Source organism: Lontra canadensis, unplaced genomic scaffold (genome assembly GCF_010015895.1).
Source record: "Lontra canadensis isolate GAN:19392208 unplaced genomic scaffold, GSC_riverotter_1.0 scaffold120, whole genome shotgun sequence".
Taxonomy (NCBI): domain Eukaryota; kingdom Metazoa; phylum Chordata; class Mammalia; order Carnivora; family Mustelidae; genus Lontra; species Lontra canadensis.
Window position 1 is genome coordinate 5047736 of NW_022631114.1, and position 20876 is coordinate 5068611.

The 20876-nt window shown below is 43.2% G+C and overlaps 1 non-coding gene across 1 annotated transcript; it reads left to right on the forward strand.

Moving 5' to 3' along the window:
- The first annotated feature begins 6313 nt into the window (after positions 1-6313).
- Positions 6314-6418, forward strand: LOC116857235. Its single transcript, XR_004380720.1, has one exon. It is a non-coding gene; the product is annotated as a U6 spliceosomal RNA (small nuclear RNA).
- The last annotated feature ends 14458 nt before the right edge of the window (positions 6419-20876 follow it).

Sequence of the window (20876 nt, forward strand, 5' to 3'; positions counted from 1 at the left end):
TTTTCAGGTTATTACACTGATGTGAGTGTTATCTAGTTGTATCTGTGGGAAGAGGCAAGCTTAGGGTCCTCCTACTCCACCATCTTTCCAGCCTCCTCCCCCAATAGTTCTCTTTTGAGGTTTAAGGAACTAGTGCATGTAAAGTGCTTAGATGAGATATGGAATTTAGCAAGTAATAAGTAAATGTTTGTTAGAGAAATAAATTATTTAGGAGCCCCTCTGTCTAGATGACCCGTAGGCTCGCTAAGTGGATTCACCATAAGACATTTCAAGCAGGGTGCTCAATTCAGGTGAGAGAGCTGGGATTTGGGGACAAGGGAGTTAGATCCAATAAACTATAAGTAGCATAGTTGTTTTTCCTGACCAACAGGTTTCTTGCCAGACCTAAGTATCATAAGGCCCAGAAATGACACAGGTTCATTATAAAAACTCTCCATTGTTTCCAATGTAATTACAGCTGAGAATGGAAGCCAGAGCTCCTTTCTTCACTTCATTTATTATGGTTATACTGGCATGCTCTCTTTTACTTTCAAGCCATAAGGTCAGACTCCAAGCACACTTGAGGCACCCCTTCCTTGGCAAAGATAACCCCAAAGCTGCTTGGAAGGCAGCGTCTATACTAATCTTGCCTCAGTAGGAGCTTTGGGGCCACACAGAAGAGGAATTGAGGGAACAAGAGCTGAGTCTTAGACTGGAGAGCCTCTAAAACTGCTCTTGAATTCTTACAAGGTGGAAGTGATATAGAGAATTATGACTAGCTGTGAAGAGCTCAGTGCTCTCAATGACATCAGAGGACTAGCGGTCCTCTTCAGAGATCCCCTGTGGTGGACCTCAGCCTCTGCCTGCAGCCTCTGCCTATTCCTGCAAGGGTTTGGCAACCTCAGCTCTTTTAAGTTAGTCTATCTTGGATGGAAGGAGAGGTGTCTTGGCCTGAACTTGGACTCCTGGACTTATTTCTGGATTCAACCCACTGCCTTTCTTTCTGATCTTGGAGTAGTCATTCAGTCCCCATCCTGGTCTTTTCTTGCCTATCTCTAAAATTGTCATTCAAGAAACCATGAAGTCCCTAAGCCACAGTGAGGAATTGTTGATGTCCAGGAATGGCTCATACTCAATGCTGCTGAGAAAAGGAGAATATCACTCAGGCTACTTCCCTCTTCTCCTCCCTCTTTTAATAGGAAGGATCTCAGTTCATCTTTGGGACATAGTCAAGAGATTTGGTAAGTGATAGAAAAATCTTACTTACTTAAGGAGTCTTTAGAAAGCGCTCACTCATGAAGTGGTGGGATCTTTAGATGTTCTTTAGGCTCTGCCCTTAATTTGCACAGCTATGTGCCACCTCTGTTGCTGGGGAGTTGAGGGGGCTAATAGATTAGAGTTCTTGTGTGTAGAATTGTATAGGATTCAGCAAAAATATCTTTATAAGAGTGCCATTTATAATCTGATGCCTTGAAGGCAGCAGTGATTTTCTGTGGTTTAGTAGGAGTCTGACCAGGAATAAATTGTTGCAGCCTCTCCATAGGAAAAAAAAAAAAAAAATCCTTCCCTAGACTCTTTGATACCATAAGTACCTGCTGGTCTAACCTGGCCATCAGCAGTAAAGTTCTTTTAAAAACAGAGCTTAATTAACCAGACAGAAGAAAAGACAAGAGCAGTGTTCTATAATCATCTTGTAATAGATGGGAAGGGAAAAATAGTTCTTTTATGGTACATGGGGCACAACCTTCTACCCTGGGGAAAACCATAACATGAAGTGATATCATACTGTATACAGACTCTCTATAGCAGAGACTAATGTCCATCTCAATGTCCACCCTGATCTGGAAAAAGAAGTAGGATTGCAGCCAAATGTCACAGGAGACATGCTGCTCACTGAGACCTGCAGTGAGTATAGGGTCGGCCCACTTGGGAGCCCACCTGTTGGGGGTCTGCAGAGTACCTTACCATGTATGCTTAGCAATTGGTGTATTCTCAGTGGGTGACACCTGGACTTCAGATAATGGGCCAGCTGAGGGTCTGTGTGTGTCCTATGCAACATTTAGCACAGGATTGATGTTTAGCAGAAGGATGAAGTTTTGTCGTTTGAGACTCTATAATTTCTCAGCAGAATACACGAGGATCATTCCTGGAAATTGTTCAGGGGAGAGCTGCTCAGGGTCTAGAAGGGTGAGGAACAGATGCTCCTCAGAGAAATGTGCCATGTTGCTGGGGTCTGACCTGTGGGAATCCTCTCAGATCCTGTCTCTAAGTGTGGTGACCTGTGTGTCTGATCCTCCTCTGTTCATCCAGGTGGAGGGGAAGATGGTGGGCACTGACCTCTGCCACAAAGTGCTGAGGAAGGCTTTTCTCAGGTTATCCATCTCCTTTTGAGTTATGGAATTCAAACATAGGTTTAAGACTCAGTTAAGAGACTGGCCACATTGGACACTGCAGGAGACACCCGGGAGAGGCTAATGGTGGATCAATTTGGAGACCTCAAGGGGGTTTGACCAAAATATGGCAAGGGGGAGATTTGGAAGGAAGAGGAAGAGGACAGGCAGCTAAAGGCCATCTAAATGGCTCCTCGCTTACTTCTGAAGCAGAAGGGAGAGGTCACATCAGCTCCCAGTTGACTCACCTAGCTGGCTCTCCTTTCAGTGCCTGGCCATCACCTACCCAACAAGAGTGCTGAAACATGGATGGAAGAGCCAATTTGCAATTTATTGTTTGCCCATCATCACTGCAAAGTGAGAGGGACTGAGTGCCTTCAAATCCTCGGGACTGACCTGACTTGGAAATGGGACTCTAGCTTTGCATGGAGGCTGACTGACACAATGTCAAGTAGCAAAGGATAGCACTACCTCTGAATTTGTGACTACAGAGAAGAAAACCAATTGGCTTTGGAGCCAGAGAGGCTAGACTGAAATGTAGGTTCTATCACTTGGCATTCATGCAGCCTCAAGAAAGTCCTCTCCAAATGGAGTCCCCATCTGTGAAAGAAAAAAAGAATTCATTGCTTAGGTGGTAGCCATTGCAGAACTTGCATGCTCAGAATGGCAGGAAGAAAGCTGTGGCTTTTATGATGGAGGAGAGCTCCCGATCCTGCGTCTTTGTGTCTCTTCTGAGCAAGAAATTTAGCCTCCCAAGTAGTAAGCCTGTGAGAGACGCATTGTTAAAGGCAGAAGGCACTAAAATATGCATGTGCCAAATGTTGAGAAAGCTGGAGTGTAAGCAGCATTGTAAATTGGAAACAGCCTTGCAGTGTAGCGTGACTAATTTTATCACTCAGGGAAGTTATTGAAATTCCTCCGTATCATCCAGATGACTGTATTAAGGAGAACATCTTGGAAATTTCAGATGAGCTTCTGATGCCATGTGTGACACGGTTTCTTCCTTAATGGTTTGTATCCCCCAAAGTGTGGTACTGTAGTGTTCACAGGCTCACTGATTGTGGTAGGGGGAGACGCCAGGCCTGAACTCTACCTGATTCCTACTTCACCCTGGACAAAACATGGCAGGGTTTTCTGTTTCTGAGGAGACTCTGTGATCAAGGCATTTTTGTTCCCTTGCATGAGCTGGTACAGGACTGACAGGGCAGCCATCTTGGTTGCTGGGTAGCGGGTATGGAGGGAGGGCAGAAGGATAGGAATGGAGGAGGGCTAAGAACTCCTGTTTTTGATCTCAGGTACCTTTCCTCACACTCTGGACATGTGCCCTCCAGCCACTGTCTCTCCCCAGAAGCCTTGACTGGAACTTGTCTGACTCACACACTACTTCTCTGGAGACTGTTGCCTTGATTTGTCCTCATGTTGTAGGGAAGATCTACATCTAGCCCCCAACTGTTGGATGTTTTTGAATCTCTAGCTCTGAAACCACACTAAACTGAAGTATAATTTTTGGTCATAAGAATCAGGAATATCTTCTCCCTTGACTTCTTTCCCAATTTTCTCAAAGCATAGGCATCCCCTATAGGTACCAGGGAGATGTTGCAAGTGCCCAAGGCCATCTGGCACAATGAAGTTCCTGTTGGCACATTCCTGAGTGGAAACCAGTTTGTTCCTTTGTAGAAAGTGTGACTACCATGCTGGCGGGGCTCCTCTGTTTGGGGGACATTGTGGAACTTCACATGGACAACGCTGAGCAAATGTTCTTGGAAAAGTGGTCTTCTCTCTGCATGAGGCTTCCCTGGGGCAACGGACCCTGGTCAGCAACAGGAAGTTGCCTCGTTCCAGCCTTCCATGGTTGCTCCCTGCTGCCTTGTCACTGATGACATGGGCTCCCAGCCTTCCTGGGACAGACACCATTTGAAGCCAGTCTACTGTTTTCTGAGCAGCAGCTTTGTGCCAGGGACCCATGGGCTTGCCCTCCTCTAATTCCAACAACCACTCTGCCACGGAGACATTGGTAAGCTAACTCTACAGTGTAGAAGCTGAAGCTCACAGTGGCTTATGGACTCACTCAAGGTCACATGGCCTCTGGGACTGGAGACCAGCTCAGCTGGCCCAGTCTCATCACACTGCACTGCACGCAGGCCCCTGGCCAGCACAGGCCTGGGAGCGGCAGCAGGCTGCCTAGTTAATGCACAATGAGAAATGGGATGTGTGTAGGTGGGAGTGGTTGGATTGACAGCCCAGAAAATACTGCCAGCGCCACACTCAGACTTATGGCTCCTTTCTTTCCTTTCTGTTTTTAAAATCTGTATCCTGGGGCCAACAGACCTCACCACTAGCATCAGTGCAATTGGGAAGTTTTTCTGCTTCTGGCTTTCTGTTTCCATGGGTAAAGTGTAAGTGATAAAAATAATAGCAGGACTCTGAAAAATATGGAGCATTAATGTCCAGAAAATATTTATGGCTTTGGAAAGTCTCTTAACCAAGGGCTTTTTAGGCCAATGAAATTAAAATGCGCGAAAGTCCAAGCAACCCACAATTTCAGAAGCGTACGATTTCAAAAGTGAATTATAGGAGAGAAAAACAGCAGCAGAGTTCAACCAGAGCTTCACTGAGCCTCTCACTAGGGGAGAAAAGCCTGGATTCCACAGATTACATCCCTGTAAACTTTGGTGATGAGGGACAGGTCCTTCAGCCAGTAAGATTCCATATTGGAAGCATTACATCATGGAGGCAAAGGCTCATTGGTTGTCTGGCCTCTGAGATCCAACCCAGGCTGCTGGCATGTGTAAAAACTGCTTTTTGTTGGAATGATGCTTTATCCAGCTTCTAGCATCCATCTGTTTCAGAAGGCACAAGAGTGGTTTCCCTCGTACCCCGATGAGGGATGCTGTTGTATTTGCACTGTTAGGGCTGCTGATAAGGCCTGTTGATGAACATTACAGCTCATGAGATCTGTAATTGGGGGTTTCCTTGAGAATCCTGTTCCTCCTGTCATGGTATTTCTAGCGTTACCACAGGACAGACAGGTTCTTTTGGATCAGGAACCGGGAAAGACAGTTTTAACAGTTGGCTTAGTGACTGGAGGTTTAGGTATATATTAACCCCCAAAGCAGATGAGGTCCAGAATACTACAATTTGAAGTTTCTTTTTCCCAGGAGATGTTTTAGTGGTACCTCTTCTTGGCCTAACAGAGATGGGAAGAACCCTGTAGATTGTACACATAGAAGGATCGGGGAGGGACCCCTGTTCTCATGGGGAATTCAAACTCCTGCTCCAGGAAAGGATTTCCATTGGGAATGGAATCCTTGGTGTCTGGGAAGGGTCTGGTTAGAACTGGGAAGAAGGGTAATGTGTGCTTGTCTTGTCTGTTATTTTCACATATTTGAAATCATATGGCAATAAAACTTTCATGGAAAGAGAACCCCACGGACTTTCTTTCCCCCCTTGCATTACAATGTGTGGGAGAGACCACTGGATCTGACGTCAGAAGAGCTGGATACAAATACTGGCTTCAAAGTTATCAGATGTATGACTTTGGGCAAGTCTCCAGGACTCCTAGGGCCTTGACTTTCTCAGATACAGCAAACTGTTGATAAAAACACATTTCTTACATGGCTGATATGAGAAGCAAATTAAGTAATCTGAGTCTATGCCCCAAACCACTAAAGGAGGGAGGTGGTGTCAGGCCAAGACAAAAACCCTCCTGGGACAGACGGTTTTATATTCTTCTGGTTTTAAATACGATAACTAATATCACGGGGTGGTTGTCAGAGGATTGTAAAAAGGATTGCTGTAACTCAAGGGTTGCCTGCATATAATTGTGAAATAGTTTGGCATCAAGTTTCAGTAAAATAGGAGTTCAGAGCAGAGGAGTGAAATAGTTTTAGTAATGGCAGGTAACCGCTATAACAAATGTCTTCAAACAAAAACTTATTTCCGATGCTCTCTTTGGCAGTGCATTTACTAAAACCGGAACAATACAGAGAAGGTTAGCATGGCCCCTGTGCAAGGATGACATGCAAATTCACAAAACAGAGGGAGAGGTAGGGGAAAAAAAATAAGACAAAATCAGAGAGGGAGACAAACCATAAGAGACTCTTAATCATAGGAAACAAACTGAGGGTGGCTGGAGGGGGGGTGGAGGAGAATGGGGTAACTGGAGGATGGGCATGAAGGAGGCCACTTGACGTCATGAGCACTGGGTGTTATATGCAACTGAAGAATCACTAAACTATCTCTGAAACTAATAATATGTTGTATGTTATAATTTATTTTAAATAATATTAAAAAATTTATTTCTATTTTACTTGGTAGTCAGGTGTGTGTGTAAAAAGTGTGTGTGTGAATGTGTGTGAATGTGTGTGTGTGTGCACATGCATGTACACGATGCTTACAGGGATCTAGGCTGCTTCCCTCTAAAAGATTTGCAATTACCTGGGACTCTGAGTCCTTCACTGGGTATAGGGCATATACAGCTAGAGAGGAAATAGAGAGAGTGCAAGAAGAATGGCTCAGAAGACTTTCTAGGGGCCAGACGGGGAAGCGCTGTGGACACTTCTACCCATGTTCCCTTAGCTGGAGCGCACATTGCCCCACCAACTACAGAGAGACTTGGACGTAGAACTCAGCTGTGAGTCTGGGAGAAGAAAAATGGGATTTGGGGAATGTGTAGTATTATTGTCTTTACCATAGTCTATCCTTCTGGTCATCAAGTACCTGCTCTATCTTCCTCCACATTTATTCCTCCTCAGGAGAAACACATCCCATAATCCCATCCAGTCTCTGCATCCAGTTTAATGATCACACTCAAATGATGTGCAGTCCTCCCTGCCAGTCTGCATGTGGCTGCTTATGGTCTAATGTCCTAAGATCTAAAATACATATGTCTTCCCACATCCTCATAAACTGAACATGAATGGAAGAACAAGAACAGGATAATCACAGTACACGTTCATATTGGCCAAGTTCATCTAGAGTTGGACACAAACTGAAAAGCTGTAGGCATATAGTACTTTTGAACCCCTGCTGGGAAGACATTGTGAAGAGCCCCTCCCTCTACCTCTTAATTTGGCCATTGTATTAGTCATCTATTGTTGCATAGCAAAGTACCTTAAAACTTAGCAGCTGAGGGCAATAAATGCTTATTTATCTTACAGTTTCTGCAGGTCAGGAGTCTGGAAGTGGCTTTATTGAGAAGTTCTGGCTCAGGGTCTCTCCTGAGGTTTCACTTAATATGTTAGCTGGGGCTATTGTCATCTGAAGGCTTGACTGGGGCTGGAGGAGCTGCTAACGCACACGACTGTGGGCTTAAGTCCTCAGTTCCTCTCTGGCTGGTGGTGAGAGGTCTCAGTTGCTCGTGATATAGATCCATAGGACTACTTAAGTGTTCTCATGGCACAGCAGATAGCTTCCTAGAGTGAGATATCTAATAGAAAAAGAAGGAAACCACAATGCCTTTTGAAAAATCTTAATTTCAAAAGTTGTACATTATCCCTTCACCTTATTCTATTTGTTAGAAGCAAGTTTAGATATTTCAAAACCATCATAACCATGAGTCTGCCTTCTGGAAGGATGCCCAAGTCCATTGTTTCTGTATTAGTTCTCTGTTACTAACCACACCCAGAGCAGTTTTCCTAGACATAATTCCCATTATTATTTTCCTTTCCCCCCCATTATTATTTTTATTGATTATTTTTCTCAATAATTATTTCTCTGCTGGATCCTCATTCCTCTTTCTTTGTCAACTCAATGGTGACCATTTTGATATTATTCAAGAAAATTATTGGGAAAACAATACCCTTAATGTGATCATTGATGGAGGGCTGAATTATTTATTCAGCTTAGAAGTTTGCCGGACTTTTGATTTTAGAAATAGTTGGATTTTCCACCCACCCCCTTTAAAGATCTTATTTATTTATTTATTTATTAGAGAGAAAGAGAGAGAACAGCAGGGAAACAGAGGCAGAGGGAGAAGCAGACTCCCCACTGACCAAGGAGACTGATGTGGGACTCGATCCCAGGACCCTGGAATCATGATCTGAGCCAAAGGCTGATGCTTAACCAACTGAGCCACCCAGGTGTCCCAGGTTTTCCAACCCTTCAACACCCAAATTTCCAGACTGCATTTCCTTTAATTCTGCTTACTCATTGGTCAGGTCTCTCTGATCTCCTATCTTACTTATATATCTTGCCCAAAAAAAGCCAGTAGTGGCCAATGCACACTACCACACTGGTCCTTTCCAATTAATTCCCCTAAAGTCCCCTGCTCGGTATGCAAATGGTTTCCAAATTATTGCAGGTGGCAGTTTTATGGAGTGCTTTACCACAACATAACATGGGGTGCCATCTTTCCAGACTCTGATCCTGGTTTCTTCATGCCACACAGTTGTTAAGCTAATGCCATATTTAATTTTCATGGTGGAAATTCATTTCAGGATTCTAATGACCTTATCAGTCAGGTTTGGTCTAAAACTACTCTGTATTTTAGTAGAAAAAGATGTAATATAAGGAATTATGAGCTTATAAAATTGTTGGGATGGTCAAGGGTACAACAGTCAGGAGAAACTCTCCTCGATTTGAGAAAATTAGGAAGTGCTGGAATTGTAGGACCTGACCACTGGGAAGTATGCTACTTGCTGAATTGAAGCAGGTGATTTCTGGGAGCTCGTCTAAACACCATGAACCTTGTATCTTCTGTTTGACTGTACACCTACCCACTGCTATTAGTGAAGAATAATACTTCATTTGTTCTCTTCCATCTTCCGAACTTCATCTTCCAGTGCCTTTCAGTGGAATAGGCTAGACCAGAAACTTCCCCGGATGAGAGAATAAGACATAATTTCCAGAGTTTCAGCCCCTGGGTTATAGGAATGATCAGAGGTGAGCATAGTGCTGAGGATCAGGAGACAGTAGGAGAAGAGAAAATAATAATTGAGTCAGGAAGCAGAAATAGGGCTTGAGTATATAAAGAGAATAGATTATACTTCTGCAAGTGAGTGGAACCATATGACTAGATCACATGTATGACAACTTGCTTAGTAGTTTTTGGCCCATAAATGTGTGACAAATGAATGTAGGTGAGAAGGAGTGTACTATATTCATGGAAGGAGACATCCGAATGGGAAAAAAAAAGAGTGGATGAGGTCTAGAAGGGTGTGATGTCATCTCACTCAGTGTTTTGTAGTTTTCAAAGTTTACCTATGTAATCTTTGGTCTTTTCAAGTAAGAGTAGGGTGGGGTGGATTATCAGGGAGCTCGACAAGAGGTGTGAGAGTTCAGGTGAGGGGTGGGAGAAGACAGCTGGCATTTACTGAACACTCATTACATCTAGGCTCTTCACATACCTCACTTTGTTACCTTTGCCTTGTCTACTAAGTAGCTTCACCTTGTTCACCTTCACCTCAACATGCTCACATTTATCCCTATGTGTTCACCTTGTTCATATTTACCTCTACATGCTCACTTTGTTCACCTAACTGTACCTACTTAAGGATAATCCTAGTTGAATGCAGTTTCATTGTTCACTTTCCAGTGAAAAAGATGGATACTTAGAAAACTTAGGCAATTTAGGACAATGCCTGAATTTGAACTTAGGTCTGCCTGACTTCTGATCCCAGTGATTTTTTTTTTTAAGATTTTATTTATTTACTTGACACACACAAAGAGAGATCATAAGTAGGCAGAGAGGCAGGCAGAGAGAGAGGGCAAAGCAAGCTCCCCTCTGAGCAGAGAGCCCAGTGTGGGGCTTGATCCCAGGACCCTGAGGTCATGACCTGAACCAAAGGCAGGGACTTAATCCACTGAGCCATCCAGGTGCCCCTGGTCCCAGTGATTTAACTTGAAATCTAACCTAAGATTTCCTCTGGGGCAAGAGAGAGCCAGGCATTCCACGTCTCAGGAACAGGACTTTACTTGGTAACAAACTGGTGTAGGCTGTCTCCAGGTAGCAGAAGTCCTTATCTGGCCAGCACTGATTCCCTCCTCCAGGTTACATTTTCCAGTGCCATAAAAAGAGGGGATTCGACTAGAGCAGGGTCAGCCAACTGTGGCTAGTGGGTCATGTAGCCCCCGCCTGTCCCTGGGATGTGCCTTTATGGGCACAGACACACCCTCACTATCTCCTGTCTGTGGGGGCTCTTGCTGTACCACAGTGGAGCTGAGTTGTGACAGGGTCTGCATGGTCTGCAAAGCCAACACATTGACCCACTGGCCCTTTACAGACTTTCTGACCCCCTTGAACTAGAGAGTCTGGAAGGGCCCTTCCAGGTTTGCACTCTGAATTGTAAGGTCAGTTCTTAAATTCCCTGATTAGCTGTCAAGCCCTTGCCAGTGGACCATTGGCTTCAAGAATTACTTGTACCAATTTCCTTTACACAAGATCACTTGCAGTCTGGGTGGTGGGGTGTGACCCTAACATTGCTGAACATCCTTGTTGCCCACAGCCCACTGCACCCGGACAGGAGGACCCTGGAAAGTGAATTGCAACACTGGGCACGTCTCCTCCACCTTGTGTAGAAACTGTGACCTCTGGGAAAGTAGCAGGCCCTGGCCAGTGTCCAGGAAGTACATTGCCTACTGTTGAGAAGCACAGGGAACGGAGACCCCTTACAGCCCTGTGATTCTGGTGAGGCCGAGCAGCAGGAGGGCACGCTGGGCACAGGATGGGAGCCGTGGCCCATCTGGTTTTGCAGCTGTCTATAGCCCACCAGGTGGTTTCTGCTCAACCCAATGGTGGTGGGAGCTGCTCGGGTAGTTCCAGTGACCACCCCTGCTGGGCGGTTCCTGAGCTATATCCCCTTTTGCCTGTGCAGGAAGAGGTTCTCTTTCCATCCATATTGCTTTTTGCATATTTAATTCTCAGATCAGTGGCTGCCATGCTTTTTTGAAGATGATCTCAGTAAGAAATGCATTTTATAGTAAGCCAGTTGATAAATACTCAGTGCTTCCAGACGTGAATGTGTCTGCACAGGTTTGTGGGTGTAAGAATGAAACAACAGTTTCAGAAAACACTACTCACCCTCACTTGTTAGTGATGTACTTTGATTGATCCTATCCTAGTGTGTACTTTGTCGTGGTTTCCATTTACTAAAGTGATTTCTCAAGAATATCAAGTGACGACGTACAGTTTGGAAACATTGCTTTAGGTAGGGTATGGCATGTGGGAGAGGGCCTTTGGGGGAGCTATGATTATTTTTCCGTAATTCTTAATTGCACGCCACCTCAGGAACACTGGCTTGTAGCACGAGAAATGTCATTTGTGTCCATGTATCTGCGTGATCTTGGGCATGTCCCTCCCCCTCCTGGGCCCACTTCCCTTATACATAAAAAGGGAGTTAGTAACGGCTGGTGGCTGGGTTTCCTTCCCACTCTGGTAGTCAGGGTGTCTATGCTGTGTGTGTCCCCAGTGTGTCCGGAATACCTGTCCTGTAATATTGGAGACAACATTAGAGCACACCTCTGGCTCAGGAAGGAGGGGGTGCTCCTGGATGATTTCCATTACAGCCCAAACAGAAGGGACTAGTCAGGAAGACCACTAAGAAATCTCAGCTTGGTTGGGGCACCTGGGTGGCTCAGTGGGTTAATCCTCTGCCTTCAGCTCAGGTCATGATCCCAGGGTCCTGGGTTCGAGCCCCGCATCAGGCTCTCTACTCAGTGGGGAGCCTGCTTCCTCCTCTCTCTCTCTCTGCCTGCCTCTCTGCCTACTTGTGATCTGTCTGTCAAATAAATAAATAAAAATCTTAAAAAAAAAAAAGAAATCTCAGCTTGGCTGTTGAGCTCATCATCATCTGATGTACCACATGCATTGCCACACTCCTTTGGGGAAAATTCAGCTTCGGCTCATGATACTCTCTCTTCATCCCTGCAGGGAGCAGCAGATTGCCCATGCTCCGCGCAGGCAGAGGCCCCGCTCCTTGTGCAGAGTTGGGTGAACAGCCAGGCCTCTGACTCCCACCAACTGGGAACCTGAGACCCCTAAAAGGGCAGGGGTGGCATCCCTGGACTGCAGAAGGCAGGATGCAGAAGATGGCCTGTTCAGGGGACCCTGCCAATTTTAGCATTTCTTGTTTTGTCTACCACAGAAGACCTAGCAGGCATAGTGCCTGCTGTAACCAGGAGGGTCAGCCCTCCTCCCGGCTCCGTCCCTACTTGGGCAGGAAGCTGTTCCAGACTGGGTTGGCGTGTGTTTATAGGAGCATACCTGACCCAGAGGTTGGCTTTGAGATTCTGCCCCAGGAGAGGGGCGGGCAACCACACTAAGAGACCTCCTTCCTCTTGGGATGGTAAACGGTGGCTTGGCCCCCCACAGTTGAATCCCTTGCTCAGAATTATGCAGCAGCTTGGGGAAAGATGGGCTGTCCAGCTTTCTAACCTCAACTTCCCCCTCCAGCCTAGGTCCTTATGTTTTCTGATCATGTCAGCAGAAAGGTTTTGGGCTTGAACCCTCAATGTAAGTATTTATTTTATTTTATCTATTATGCAACTGTGCCAGGATAATTTATATACTAAAAATATACACAAAATAAAGATCAAAGTGGTGCGATGAATAATATTTTCAGTTAACATCAGTTTATTACTTGTTAGAGTCCAAAAATGTTTTTCTCTCACTGGGGAAAAAAATGTTTGTGTATTCTTTATTTTCTTTTGACATTTTGGCTCAACTCTGAGCGATATGGTGATTTTGAGGCTTGTGTTAAGCTCAGGTCATTTGGATGCTTGGATTAATGGCTGCTGTCCCTAAGGAAGATACAAGGGGTCCAAGTAGAAGCCACCCATGGTTGATGGCACATACTAGACCTCCCCTGAGCCTCATTCTTCATTTTTCAATTATATCTACTGATTACACAATGTTCTTTATTAAAACTTAGTAACTATATTTCTACCTTTCTTGCATTAATTGGTGATGTTCATAAAGTGAATTGGGTTGCGTTTCTGTGTGCATTGTCTGGAAATTTTAAAAACATGTTGGAAAGAACTGTTTTTAAGGATTTATTTAGTATTGGCCTTATTGAAATATAATTCATATGCCATACAGTTTACCACAGAATTGTGCATCTATCACCATAGTCAATTTTAGAATATTTCATCACCCCAAAAAGAAATCCTAACCCCATTAAAAGTTACCCCTCATCTCTCCCTATGCCTTAGCCCTAAGACAACTGCTAATCTACTTTCTATCCCTATAGACTTACCTTTCCTGGATATTCCATATATGTGGAATCATTCAACCTGTGGTCTTTTGTGACTGGTTTCTTTCACTTAGCATACTGTTTTCAAGGTTCATCTGTGTTGTGGTATGTGTTAGTACTTCATTCTTTTTTATGGCTAAATAATATTCCCCCATATGGGTATATCACATCTTTAAAATCCATGATCAGCTAATGGACATGTGGTTGGTTTCACTTCTTGCTATTAGGAACAGTTCTACTGTGAGGACTCATGGACTAACTTTTGTGTGGACATATGTTCTCATTTCTTATACTTAGCTGTGGAACTGTGGGGGTCATAGAGTAACTGTGTTTACTTTTTGAGGAACTGGTGGATTGTTTTCCAAAGTGGCTGCACCGTTTTAAGTTCCTACCAGCAACACTTGAGGGCTCCAGTTTTGCTACATTTTGGGGGGGGGCAATTCTTGTTATTATCTTTTGTTGTTGTTGTTGTTGTTATAGCCATCCTAGTGGGTGTGCAATGGTATCTCACTGTGGTTTTGATTTGTGTTTCCTTAATGACTAATGACATTGAACATCTTTTCATGTGCTTACAGGGCATTTGTGTATCTTCTTTGGAGAAATCCCTATCCAAGTCTTTTGCCCATTTTTAAGTTGGGTTGTCTTTTTGTTATTGAGTTCTGAGTGTTCTTAGTGTATTATATGATATCAGATATGTGATTTGCAAATATTTCCCCACATCCTTTGGGTTGTCTTTTTCATTTTCATAATGTTTCTAGTTTTTAAAGTGTATAGATATCAGGGTTTCTGTAGGTGTCCCACCTAGGTGGTTTTCAGGCGGAAAGTCCCATAATACTGCAAACATTTCCAGACATTGGTTTTAAAAAATAATGCCTTCTTCAACACACAGCTTTGTTTCTAAAAGAGTTCTTTCCTCACTCGTGGTTACAAATTTTCTTTTACCTTGAAGGCTAAGAGTGTTTTAAAAATTTATTGGCCTAATCTTAATAAAATATGCTGGCAAGCTAACTGTTGGGTGCCTCTTGTCATCATAGAAAATGTCAGCCAACTTGGGACACCTTGTAAAGAGGAACATTTGGGTTGACAATTCCTTTAAGTGTCTTGCCATGAGGCAACCATTGTGGTACAAAGTTTCACGATCACTCGGAATGAAAGTTTAAAGGTCTTGCTTTTATAAAACTAACCATATGGGAGACGTCCAGCGGTACTTACTATTGTGTTCTGACACCCACGTCTATGCCACAGTAACTTGTCTGCAAATGACCTACAAGTGAGGTGCTTTGCTTGTAAACTTAACCCCAGAACTTCTTATATTAAAAGAAAAAAATTCTGGTTAAAGCAGAATTTTACACAATCTTCCCATAAGACTTTACTTTTATTAAAGGTATCATTTAATGGTGAGTACAACTCTAGGGGATCTTTTAGGAGCTCATAAAAAAAGACTTTTTAAGACACATTGCGTTGCTGATACGGGATCTAACTATAAGCCAAAACATGTTAGGGACACCTGTCTTTTCATCTACTTGTATAATAAACTTCCTCAACTAATTAATTTGCTTTGATGCTTGGCTCTGTAAATGTGCAGTGAGATTTGAACTTGTGTCTTACAGTAGCATCTGCTAACAAAGGATTATATTTTAGTTTGTTGCTATTGTTTTTCATATTTTATTCCAGTCATTCTTTCCCCAGCAGGAGAAGAAGAGTGTGTTTCCCAAATAAGTGATTTTGTTAGTCTACTGCTATGGTATGAGAAGACTTGAAAGGAGTTCTAAAATTTATCATGAAGTTCAGTGAGATTCTCAAAGTTGGTGGATTAAATATTTCTTCACTTTAAAGATTACTGAAGAACTGTTAGAGGTTTGTCCTTGTATCTACATTCTCATTTAGATTTTAAATGTCTCACTCATCATGATGGTTTCACTATACCATTAGCCAGTATCTTCACATAATATACACTTTGGGGAGATTAAGAGTGGCTATAAATCCATTCTTCAAATCATCTTCTTGATTATTTCAATATTTGTGGCTGATTATCCATCAGGCTAATTAGATGGTCGCTGTTTTTACTTGTGAATGTGACTGATGGGGGGTTTGTATCAGGGATGGGAAAAGGATCAGCTCTACCATTTTCTGGTTGTTCACTGGGCATACATAATTAACTTTATCTTCACTCTGTAGATTTTTTTGCAGGAATCTTGTAAGGTCATCTTGTAAGAGTGAATCTAGTTCAAACTAAACAATCTAACTGGGCACATGTCACTGTACCACAGCAGCCACTGCAGGGAGAAATGAGTGAATGAGAACCCCATGTCTCCTCTCCCAGGGTCTCTCAGGACACCTGTGCCTCACATCCAACCTGGGACGTCTGATGTGTGGAAAAGCAAGAGCTGCTCCTTCAATCATGGAGTACATACCATAAAACAATCTCCTCATTTTGTAAGATAAAAATTAAATCTTTAACCTTTCTTTCCATCCCCTAGTAGATCATTGTGACCGTTTTAAGGTACATGTGCCCTACTTTGGAGACCAACGGCTCTAAACATTGGACCAAAGTAACTTTTTAGGACAAAGATAGCAAACAAGTCTGATACATATTTGTTTTTCAAAAAGAAAAAAAAATCAAGCCTCCCTAAAGACATGCCCATTTGACAAATGCATTATTTAATAGTTTTACCGGAAACCTTAATTTTAAAACACACTAATCTAAGTAGATAAGGGAAGCTTGTGATCCTATGATGGATGAGTTCATTGTGTAAAACAAATGATCAGTCCCTGTGTTTCATAATTTTGGACTTTGTGTTCTTAACCCCAGACATGGAGAACTGAGTTAATCACACTTCTTGGCTCAGGGACCATTAGCATTGTTGTCTGTATAAGATCCCACACTGGTGTCTAATTTTCATTATTCATTTCTTTTTATAGGCATTTCCCACTTCCATTTTCTTTCCTTCATAGGCAACCTTTCCCCATTTTGGATCTGTATCCATGTCTGTCTTTTTGCTTGTAAACAAACATACAGTTTATGTAATGTAGAGTTCATGCATAAACTATGCATAAGTGTAATTTATAAAACATGTATATAGTTTTGCATGCATACGTTTTAAAAATTTATATAAATGGTAATGTGCTCTAGATCTAATTCTGTTTACCTTTTTTTGACTCAACACTGTGTTTTTGAGGTCTGTCTGTAGTGCTGTGTGTGCGTCTGGTGTGTGTATGTCTCTCACACCGGAATAGGATTCCACAGTGCTTGTACGTCTTAGTGTGTGTGTTGCTTTATCTGGAAACGGATGCCTAGATCACCCTACTTCTCCACCACCACAACAAACAGGGACAAACGTTCACGTATTTATCCCCTTGTAGGGCACCTACGAGCTCTTGCTATAGACTGAATGTCTGTGTTCTGAAATTCACACGTTCAGATCCTAACCCCAATGATTAGGGAGTAGGGCTCCTTGGAGATGTTTCGATCATGAGAGCAGAACCCTTAGAGAAAGGGATAAGTGCCTTTCTGAAAGAGACTCCGCAGAGTTCTCTGAACCCTTATGCCATGTGAGGACACAGGGAGAAGAGAGCCACCCATGAACCAGGGAGTGACCTCTCCGCAGGCACTGGACCTGCTAGTGCCTTGATCTTGGACTTCCCAGCCTCCCAAACTGTGAGAAAGAAATTGTTGTTGCTTATAAGCAGCCTGGTGTTCAGTACTCTGTTATAGCCCAACGGACTAAGACAGAACTACTCCGGAGCCGGCTTGCTGGGTCATAAAGTATCCATATACATAAACGGAATAACACCCGTCAGGCTGTTTGCCACCTGGCCGTACTGGTTTGCTTTTCCCAGCTTTTCAGTTGTTGCCACTCCAGTAGGTATGATGTGATCTTTTGTTGTTTAATTTTCATTTTTCTGATAATGATGAATTTGAAATATCTCATCCACATGCTTGTCAGTCCTTTTGGATCTCCTCTTCTGTGCATTAACTACTTCTCTACTTGGCATGCACACTATTTTTCTGTTGGGCTTCCTTGTTCTATGCTTGCTGATTTGCAGGAGTTCCTTACGTATTCTAAATATCAGTCCTTTGTTTTTAGACATGTTTTAGTTATTTTTTAAAGATTTTGTTCATTTGCCAGAGAGGGAGATTGTAATCATAGGCAGGGACGGGGCAGGCAGAGGGAGAAGAAGGCTTCCCGCTGAACAGGGAACCTGATGTGGGACTCAATGCCAGGACCCTGGGATCATGACCTGAGCTGAAGGCAGATGCTTATCCAGCTGAGCCACCCAAGCATCCCTTTCGACACATTGTAGACATACTTTAACAAATATCTTGTCCCCGTCTCTCACCACTCTGTGGACTGGCTGTGCAATATAGTAGTTAGGAATGTAGCCAGCACCCGGCTGGCTCAGTTGGTAGAACGTGTGACTCTTGATCTTGGGGTCACAAGTTTAAATCCCATGTTGGGTATAGAGTTTATTTTAGAAAGGCAAGGCAAGGCAGAAAGGAAGGAAGGAAGGAAGGAAGGAAGGAAGGAAGGAAGGAGAAAGAACATGGCTCTAGATCAGATGGCCTCAGTTTGCCTTCTGGCTATGCCCATTACCTATTTGATCCTGGGAATGTTAAGTTGGTGCAGTTCAGCACCTTATCTGTAAAATGGGGATGAAAACAATACTCACCTCACAGGGCTGCTAAGAACATTAAGCCAGTCAATATTTTAGAGCACCTGGGTCAGTGCTGGCACAGAGTACATAGTACTGGAGTATTTGTTAAATAAGCACAAAATATTAACTTGGCGCTGGAGTTCTTGGTTGAACAGAAGCCCAGAATTTTGATGCAAGCATATTCATCAGGATCTTAATTTATGTTTTGTGCTTTGGGGGTTCTGGGTAAGTTATTCTCCATTCCTAGTGAACAAAGGTTTTCTTCTGCATTATCTTCTATAAAACTTGTAATCTTACTTTCCACGTGGGGCATGTTGAACCATCTGGCTTCCACCATCTCATATGGCTTTAGGAAGGCATGCAGCTTTATTCCCTGCCATGCTGTGAATCAGTTTCCTAAGCTCAAACCGGGATGTCCTGGCCTCAGTGGTTGCAGTTCCCCTCTGTGGTACCCGCCAGCACAACGGGCTGGTGGAGCTCTCTGCATGCTTGTCGCCATTACTGCTTTGAGCTGTTACCACGTGGACTTAACCAGTAGGGCTTTAGGGGAGGTAGTAATATCTAGTAGTTTAGCTTCCTCTTCTTTTTCAATATAGGTCTAGCTATAGAGAGATAGTCTTCCTTCATACACATTTTAGAATGTGTTTCTCAAATTCCTTGTAAGGTTCAGCTATCATTTTTACTGGTATAGCATTGAATTTCTACATTTATTTGGGAGAAAACAGGTATCTTTAAAATATGATGTTAACCCAACGGAGATCATGAAATGTTACCCAATTTATACAGCTCTTTTAAAATGTCCTTCAAAAGAGCTTAACTTTATTTTCCACAGAGGGCTGAGGCATTCTTTAAGTTCATTCTTGGATGTAATTTTTGCCCCTATTGTTCATCATTTCTTCTTGCTATCATTCTTTTGTTGATTTTTAGTGATAAAGAGAAATGCTGTAGTGATTTTAGTTACTTTTTCTTGTCTCCTGCAATTTTATGGAATTCATTTCGTTCCTTAATATAGATGATTCCATTGTCTGCAAATAATGGTATTTTTTTCTTTTCCCTTCCAAATGTTATGTTTTCCCTCTTTTTAAAGGAATTTCCTGTTGGCTGAGACCTCTAGGACTGTGTTAAAGGATGGTCATAGGAGTCCCCAGTGGGAAAGCATTGTCTTACTTTCAGTCTTAAAGGGTGTGAGGCTCAAGTTTCTTCCTTAAGCTTAACTTTTGTAAGTTTGTAAGTTTTCTGGTATAAAATTTTTTCTGAATTCAGGCATTTCCTTTCAATTTGTAATTTGTTCAGTTTCTTCAGAGCTTTTTAAAAAGTAATAAATAGATAGTGAACTTTAGCAACTGTGTTTTTGCAAAAATTGAGATAATCATAGAATTGTTTTTTATTCTAGTAATGTTAAAAACTACATTAACAGACCTTTTATTTTTTATTTTTGTAAAGATTTTATTTTGAGAGAGAGCGTGCACACGTGTGCATGAGTGTGTGTGTGTGGGGAGGGGCAGAGGGAGAGAGAGAATTTCAAGCAGACTTCCCGCTAAGCGTGGAGTCTAGGTGGGACTCCATCCCATGACCTGAGATCACAGCCTGAATTGAAATTAAGAGTCCAATGCCCAACCACTGAGCCACGAAGGTGCCCTCAGATTCCAGGGATTTTAACTTTGAACACCCAACTAAGGAACAACCTTGAGAAGCCAGTAGGCACACCCATGGTATTGGGCCTCTGTTTGCTATTCTGTCACGATGGGAACGATGGCAGTGCACCCGCCCCCACCTGGCGGGGACTTAGATTGGAGTCATCTGCTTGGGACATCACACAGAGCTTGGGACTCACTCAGCCTGGCTCTCACCTATCCTGGGGTGACCTGGAAGAAGTGTTTACCTTTGTGAAACTTTGATTTCCACCCACATTTAAAAGGTAGAAAATCAGCCTTGATTGCTACCCATTCCTATTGGCTCTGGCTTAAACGGAGTTATTAAAAAATCCTTTTGTCTCAGCCCAGTGATTCAGGTTTCAATTATCAATCACGAGCAATGTGTTCTGTGTTCTGCTCTTCCCTCTCCTCGCAATGATTCACCTTCAGACAACTGCTAGTGAATTCGACTTGAGATAAAAGTTGGGACTCTGACCATTTCCTGCATGTCTCTTCCAAGGCCAGGGTTATGTCCCAGCCCCTTCGCGAGGTCCCACGAGGGTGGGATGAGACCAGGCCTTGGACAGATTCCACCAGAGCTCTGAGCGGCAGGTGCCGGCTGTGTGGGCCTTGCACGGGTGAAAGCATGGCTCTAGGCATGAGCATGTGTGTAATACAAGGAAGTGGACCCTTTGAGACTCTGAAGGTAAGTCCAATCTGAGTTCTAGGTATTTTATGAATATTAATCATCTAGAGAAGAGGTGTTTTTCTGATGGTTCCTGGAATTTGCTTCATCTCTTGAATTCTACTTTATGCCCTATAACCTGTACCCATTTAGATTGTGCTGGCATTTGAGATTGGTTGGACAGAGCTGGGAAGTTTGATTAATTAGTCCTTTGTTCCTGTGGTTTGATCTGAGAGCACGTAGGGAGCAATGACCTTTGGAGGCTGTTGTACTGCTCAGCTCTGTGCTGCTGGGATGTCAAGGGCCTTGCGCCTGGCTGGTTATCTTGACCTCCCAAGATTTA